Source organism: Lichenostomus cassidix, unplaced genomic scaffold (genome assembly GCF_008360975.1).
Source record: "Lichenostomus cassidix isolate B80296 unplaced genomic scaffold, HeHo_3.0 HiC_scaffold_43, whole genome shotgun sequence".
NCBI lineage: Eukaryota > Metazoa > Chordata > Aves > Passeriformes > Meliphagidae > Lichenostomus > Lichenostomus cassidix.
This window is the reverse complement of record NW_028147635.1, coordinates 2645600-2653537: the sequence shown is the minus strand read 5'-3', so window position 1 is coordinate 2653537 and position 7938 is coordinate 2645600.

Sequence of the window (7938 nt, the reverse complement as noted above, 5' to 3'; positions counted from 1 at the left end):
TCAAAGCCCCACGAGGGTCATTCAAGTCCCTGTGCTGTTGCTGTGCTGCTGAGCTGGGCTGGGCTCCTGGCACAGAGGAGCTCCTGGCAAGCAGCAGCGCTGCAGAGAGACAGCTCTGCCCAGGAGCAGCTCCTGTGCACAGCCCAGCAGGGCTGGGGCACTGCCAGGCCATCTCAGGGACACCAGCAGGGCACACCCAGAGCTCACAGGTGCTCAGCATTGGCAGGGGCTGTGCCATGGCCCAGAGGGGGCTGTGTCATAGCCATGGGCACCTCTGGGGCTGTGTCAGAGAGCCACAGAGCAGCTGTGATGTCAGAAAGGAGCTGTGTGACATCACAGAATGGGTTGTGTGAGGTCATGGAAGGGACTGACATCACAGAGCTCACTGTGACATCAAATGTGGCTACATGACATCCCAGGTTGGCTGTGAGGTCACAGAGGGCTGTGACATCACAGAGTGGGTTGAGACATCACAGATCTGGTTGTGACATCATAGGGCAGGATGTAATGTCACATGGTGGTGATGTCACATCATAGAGCAGGCTGTGACACAGAGTAGGTTGTGACATCACAAAGAGGGCTGTGCGGTTGCAGAGCAGACTCTGCCATCATAGAGGATGGCTCTGTCTGACATAAGAGCAGGAAGTGACATCACAATTTGGCTTTGTGACATCGTGGAGCAGGCTGTGTGATGTCACAGAGCAGGCTGTGACATCACAGAATGGTGGTGTGTCACCCGACAGCAGGTTGTGTGACATCACAGTATCCCTGTGTCCCCCATGGCAAGAGCCTGGCCCAGGGCTCCTTCACCCTCTTATGAATGAGGGCTTGAGAGCACTTAAAAAATCCCCAGCAAAGGATCAGCAAAAACCAGATTTCATGTTAAGCGACAGAACAAAGTTCCTCGGCAAGAGTCACTCTGCTCCTGACTGGACAGTTCAGGCACACCAAGGGAAAAAAAGCAACAACAAAAGCAAGGAAATCCAGGCAATCAAACCAGAAATTAACTGAGAACTGTCCATCTGTCTGTGTGTGTGTGTTTAGGCATGTGACAAAAGGACAGTGAGGGCAAGGATGAAAGGAATATGGCCTAAAAGCTTAACAGCCCTCAAACTTAACAGAACTTAACTTCTACCTTAACCCTAATTTATGCCTTAAACTTAACAACTTAGCAAAAGATGTTGTGCCATTGAGGGAAGAAAAACAGTTCCCAAGGCTGCTCCTAAAGAAAGCAGGAGCTGGTTGGACAGCAGCAGTGCCTGGGAGCAGACAGTGTTTGTGATCAGCTGCAGAGGAGCTGAGCCCAGGGGCTGTTGGCCAAGGCTGAGGCCTAACGAGCATTTCTCAGATCACAGGGAAGCCTGAGAAGGGGAGGGAGGAATGCACCACTCCAGGGCCCCATGGAGCTAAGGAGACCATTGTGACACTGTGGGGCCTTGTGGGACCGAGGGACCATTGTGACACTGCTGAGCCTCATGGAATCATGGAGACCACTGTGACATTGCAGGGCCTCATGGAACCAAGGGGACCATAGCGACTGTGTGTGGCTCCATGGAACCAAGGGACCATTGTGACACTGAGGGTCCTTGTGTAACCAAGCTGCCATTGTGACACTGTGGGTCCTCATGGAGACCATAAGGACTCTTTGGGGCATCATGGAACCAAGGGGACATTGTGACACTGCAGGGCCTCATGGAACCATGGAGAGACCATTAAGAAATTTCACAGCCTCATGGAACCAAGGGGCCATTGTGGCACTGCAGGGCTGCATGGAACCAAAGCTCCATGGTGACACAGAGTGGCCTCATGGAATCAATGGTTTATTGTGACACTGTGGAACCAAAGACCATTGTGACACCGCGAACCCCCATGGAACCAAGGGCCCATTGTGACACTACATGGCCCCATAAAACCAAGGGAACATGGCACAGGTCTGGCTGGTTTGGCCTCCCAGGGGCCACCTGACTGCTCCAGCTGACCTTGACATGTTGAGAGTCTCTTCTCATCTGCCACTGAAACACTGGGACTCTCTGCTTTCCTTCCTGTGGAAAAGAACTGTCCTTCGCCTCCAGGCACCCATGGCCAGAATTGGGATTTCACCACCACATTTCCTTCTATCCAGGGATTGTTCCCATAGGGATATTGCCTTGTACTCAGAGTCCACAAACAACTGTAATTCCTTTCAAAGGTCTCATTGAGAGTTGTTTGGGGCCTTACACCTGCACTCACCATTCCACAACCCACATCCCACTGCTCCCCGGAGAGCCACAAGCACCCTGTGAGGCCACAGAGCCCCATTCCCAGGGCATGGGAGTCAGGGCTTGGCTGTCCTGCTTGGCACAGCCCAGGCAGGACTTTCACAGCCACATTCCACAGTTCATTTCCCATCTGGACCCAGTGATGCCTCTGCGTTCTGCTTCCCCAGCCCCAGCAATGCTCTCCTTGTCTGCTCGTTGCCCCCCCAGTCTCTTGGCAGGGATGGCCTCAGTGGGGGCTGCTGACATCCTCAGCAACTTGGAGGTTGCTGCTGAATTTTACTTCTCCAGAGGCTTGTTCAGCCTTCAGATCTTCAGGAATTCAGTGCTTAAGGGCTCATTAACATTCAAAATAGCTTTGCCAGGCTCAGGGCCAGGAGAGAGGCTGGGCAGGGCTGGCCATTGCCGGGAACAGGCCCTGAGCCCCGCAGCAGGATGGAGCTGGGGCACAGCCAAACTCACCTGCAAACCTGGGCTGAGCAGCCAGGGCTGGCAACGGCTGGGGACAGAGGCTGGGCTGACAAATGTCCTGGGCTCCCTCCCTGCTCTGTCCGTGCCACTGAGGGCACAGAGCAGCCTCCTGTCTCGGCCACTTGCCTGTTTTCCATCCCTTCCCCAGGCCCTGGCTCTGCCCCACAAGCCCTGGGCTCAGTCCTCCCCCTGCGCGCTCACACAGGCTGAGATGGACACTGATGAGTTTCTCTGCCAGCTTCTCTCAGCCCAGCCCAGCTCCCTCCAAGCTCTCCCAGCTGCCCTGAGCTCTCTGCAGCACCAAGGGCAAACATGGCAGTGCTGATAACCAGGGAGACCACGGCCAGGGGAGGGAGGCATGTGGAAAAGGCTTTGTGCTGTCCCTGCTCAGAGGGGATCCTCAGCACAGCCCTGAATATCTGCACATAGGAGAAAACAATGAACACAAAACAGCCAGAAGTTATCCAATCAGTAATGACCATGAGCCAAAGTTCCCTGAGGCTGGAGTGTGAACAGGAGAGCTTGAGGATCTGGGGCACTTCACAGAAGAACTGGCCCAGGGCATTGCCCTGGCACAGGGGCAGGGAAAATGTATTGGCTGTGTGCAGCAGAGCAGGGAGAAAGCCACTGGCCCAGGCAGCTGCTGCCATGTGGGCACAAGCTCTGCTGCCCAGGAGGGTCCCACACTGCAGGGGTTTGCAGATGGACACAGAGCGGTCATAGCACATGATGGTGCAGAGATAATACACTGCTGAAATGAAAAAACCAAAAATTAACAGCTGAGCAGCACATCTTGCATAGGAGATGTCGCTGGTGTCCCAGAGGGAATTGTGCATGGCTTTGGGGACAGTGGAGCAGATGGAGCCCAGGTCAGTGAGGGCCGGGCTGAGCAGGAAGAAGAACATGGGGTGTGCAGGTGGTGGCCGCAGGCTACGGCGCTGATGATGAGGCTGTTGGCCAGGAGGGCAGCCAGGGAGATGCCCAGCAAGAGGCAGAAGTGCAGGAGCTGCAGCTGTCGCGTGTCTGTGAATGGCAGGAGGAGGAAGTGGGTCATGGAGCTGCTGTTGGACATTTGCTGTGTCTGGCCATGGGGACCTGTTGATGGAGAAAAGGACAGTGACAAGTCAGGAGAGGCTGCTTTGAGCCAAAGCTGTGCCATTCCCTGCAGACTGTCCGGCTGGGACTTATCCACCCTTGTTCCTTCTCTGGGAAAACCTTCATCCAGGTCCCTGCCTGAGCTCCACTTGTGCTGTCTGAGTGTGCCATGAGCAGCCAGGCCTGTGCGTGGGGCTCTCGAGGAGCCATCCCTGCCCTGCTGCCCTGGGATTGTGGCCATGGGGCAGAGGGACAAGGCTGAATATTCAGGATTTGTCAGGGGAATCCCACCTAATGCAGAAAGGCTTGGTAGCATCTGCACTTCCACTTCTAAAGAAGGTGGATACCAGGAGAGAGTTTCACCTATTTTTTTTTCCTACCCACACATCATTCCTGGTTCCCTGAGGTCAGAAATCCCCAGCATTTCTGCTGCACTCAGAGTTTGCCACTGAGAGATGTGAGAGGCAAAGGCAGGGCAAGGTGAGGGGCTGGATGGGCTTGCTCCCAACTGCCCTGGGTTTGCACCTTTGGCTGCAATCAGAGCACAATCACACTCCCCTGTCACCCTGGGAAGAAACCAGACCCTACTGAGAGCAGAGGGATCACTGAATGTCTCACCCTCTCCAAAGGCCTCTCAGCAAGGTCTCAGCCCCTCCTTCTGCCAAGGAATCTCACTGTTCCCTTGGCAAACCCAACAGCATTTCTTCACTTGTGGCATCTCTGCACTACCCCATGGGGCATTCAGGGAACTCTGAGAGGCTCTGGCACAGATTTTCACCCAGGAGGGAAGCTCAGAGCTTGGAAGGACACAGCAAGGAGATCCCCAGGTGTGCTCATGATGGCATCTCAGGGAGGGAGGCTCAGCTCCTTCCCCTTTCCCATGGACTGCTTTGCCCACAGCCCCACAGGTCACAGGGAAGCTTGGACACCCCATTCTCATGGACACAGCTGCCTGGGAGGAATCCCAAGGGCAGTGCCTGCCTCAGCTGCTGCAAAGCCCAGAGCCTCCCTGAGAGCACCAGATAACAGTGACAGTATCAGAGGAATGTAGAAACAAGAGAAGATGTTGTGGTGCTGTGCCTGAGAGGGCAGGGTAGGGACAGCCTGGCACTCAGGACAGTGTTCCCTGTGCCCAGCTGTGCACGGCACCTCCCACACACCAACAGTGCCCTCCTGCCCACAGCATTGCTCTGTTCAGCTCCCTCTCCTTCCCTCATCATCTCCCTGTGCTGCACATTTTCCTCCTGAGAGGAGCCTTGTCCCTGTCAGTGCTCACAGAGCTCATCCCACCCTCTGTGCACTCGCCCGGCCCTACAGAAACCTGCCTGTCTGCAGGGCCCTGCCTGGGGGAGGCTCTGTGTGCAGGTGGGCAAGGGCAGCTGGCAAGAGCCCTGCTGGGCCCTGCAAAGGTGCTGCTGCTGCTGTCCATGGGCTGAGCAGTGGCTGAAGGCCCTTGAGGAGGCTCCCAGCAGACACACTGAGCACCCAAAGGTACAGAGCAGGAGTTATTGTTCTTTGTGTCTGCAACCCTCGGCCCGGGAGCATCGCCCCCCCGGGACATCCCACAGGTGAGCGGGCATGGGGAGCTCGGCCCAAATATATTGGGTGATGCCTGGGGTTCTTTTTGGAAGGGGGGGCATTTTTGGACCTGCAGCACCTAACCCCAAATATCTTTGTTAGCTGCCCAGTTGGGTTTTTTTGGGGCAGGGGGGTGGTGGGGGGGAGAGGGTGGATTTTTGAATCTTGCAGGACTCCAAATGTGAGTCGCAAATGCCCCTTGGTGGGATTTGGGGGAGTGTCCAGCACGTGGGATTTTTAGAGGATCCCGGTGGTGTCTGCTGGGATGGGATGGGATGGGATGGGATGGGATGGGATGGGATGGGATGGGATGGGATGAGGCCTGGGAAAGGTTGGATGTGGATTGGGGTGTGGGATGAAGTCTGTGGGAGAGGGATGGGACTGGGATGGGGCCTGGGATGAGAAAGCCGAACGTTCAGGGTGATGAAGCTGGGGGAACCCCACTCCTTAGGGGCTTGCGGGGTATCCAGCAGCTGTGAGGGAGTTTTGGGGTACCCCTGATCCTTCGGGGGTGGCACTGGCAGCTGACACGTGGCTCCAGAACCTCTGGACCTCAGCTGCACCACCCCTTGCCCCAGCGCCCCCCTGAGCGGAATTTGGGGAGGGGAGAGGTGGGAGTCTGGAACCGCCAAAACCAGTCATAGGGGAGGGGGTTTGGGATTGAGGGAATGATGGTGAAAGGGCAGAAGAGCAAGGGAAAAGAGGGGGTTGGGACCCCCAAAGAGAGCGGGAGGGGGATGGGACACCCAAATGGAGTCGAGAGGGGTCTGTGGATTGGGAGAAGGATGGGAAAAGGGAGGAGAGGGGAGGGAAAGGTGGGGTTGGGATGGAAGCAGGGCAGTTTCATGGGGGTCCAGCCCTGTCCCCCAACACTGGATCCCTGGAGCAATTCCCTAGGGCTCTGGGGGAGGTGGATCTGCACTGGGGGTCCCCAAGCCCCCTGTCCATCCCTGGGGCTGATCGGGGGGTTCCCCCCACCCAGCAGCCAGTGCTGCAGCAGCCGTGGGGCAGAGGAGGGAGGGGAATGGGGTTCTGGGATGGGAGCAGAGGAGGAGCAGAGGAGGAAGAGGAGGGAGAGAGAAGGAGGAGCAAGAAAAGGAGGAGCAGGAGAACCATGAGGTTTCACCAGCCACTGTGTCTGCAGCACCCCTGGCTCTGGGATCATTGCTCCCCCTGCATTCCACAGGTCACCAGGGAGGAGGAGCTCACCCCAAAGCTATCAGGGGGCTCTCTGGGAGGGTGTTAGTTTTTGAGGGATGTTTGGAACTAGCAGATTCTGGAATTGAGCCCCAGATATCTTTGCATGTCCCTGGTGGGGATTTTTTGGGCCAGAGGAGATGTTTGGATCTTGCAGGACTCCAAAGCTGAGCCATAAATGCATCTTTGGTGGAATATTGGGTGGTCCATTTGGGAATTGCCTGCTATCAGCAGGACAGGACATCAGTTTTGGGGATCCCTGAGAGAGCTGGGAGGGTGGAACATTGTACTCCCCAAGTGGAGAGAGCAGAGAGGGGCAATACCGGAGCTGGGGAACCCCTGGCAGCCTGGAGGGGTGGGGGAGGCTGGAGATGAGGCAGGGCTGGGACACTGTGACACTGAAAGGGGTGATGGGGAGAGGGGGAAGCCCCGAGTGCCTGGAGTGGGGGGAGCCTGAAGAGGGGGACCCTGGGAGCCCTGGGAGCCAAAGCACAATCAGGGAAGAAGGGACCCCTGGGAGCACCGAAACCCCACAGCATCCCTAATTGGGACCCAGGAGAAGGGGGATCCCAGGACCCATGGGAGCCCCAGCAGCTCTGAGAATGGGAAACCTCAGAACCCCAAAGAGAGGAGACTGGAAAGGGGGATGTGCTGGGAGGCTTTTTCTGAACTCATTCTTATTTTCGGAGGATTTTACAGACAAAAAACAGCCAGTGACTAGTTCTAGAGATAGCCTTGGGCAGGAGGAAGCCCCAGCCCAAGGCACTCATACCTTTTTTTTACCCAGACCAGGATTTCCAATTCCCAAAACGTGGCCAGATGGAGGAGGGGGCTGTGAGGAAAAGGAAGATGCCTCAGGACAGCCAGGCAGGTGAGGAGGAAGTCACTGCCCCTTTCCTGCTCTCTTCTCCTCCATCTCCCAGCCCAGCATCACCCCTGGCTGCAGTACAACCCTGCTGCTGACTCTGTCCTGGTAGGGATGGATTGGGGGATCTCCTTCCCCTTCCCTCTGGCATGAGGGCAAATCCCAAATCCTCTCCTTGTCCTTCCTTCCCCACACAATGAGCTGAGGAGAGAGACCAGGGAGGACAAGTCCTTACGGCAGAACCTCATGGAAGAGGCCATTTTGAGCAGCTCCATGACCCAGGAGTCCAACCGGGAGGAAAAGCCCCAGAGATGCTGCACAAGGAGAGGCTGCAAACCCAGCCCAGGGTGCTCTGAAGAGCAAAGACCCACCTGCCAGGAAGTTGGCAAGAGCTTCAGACAGAGTTCGGAGCGGGAGATTCCTGAGAAGCTTCATGAGACTAAGAAGCCCTACAAGTGTGGGGAATGTGGGAAGAGC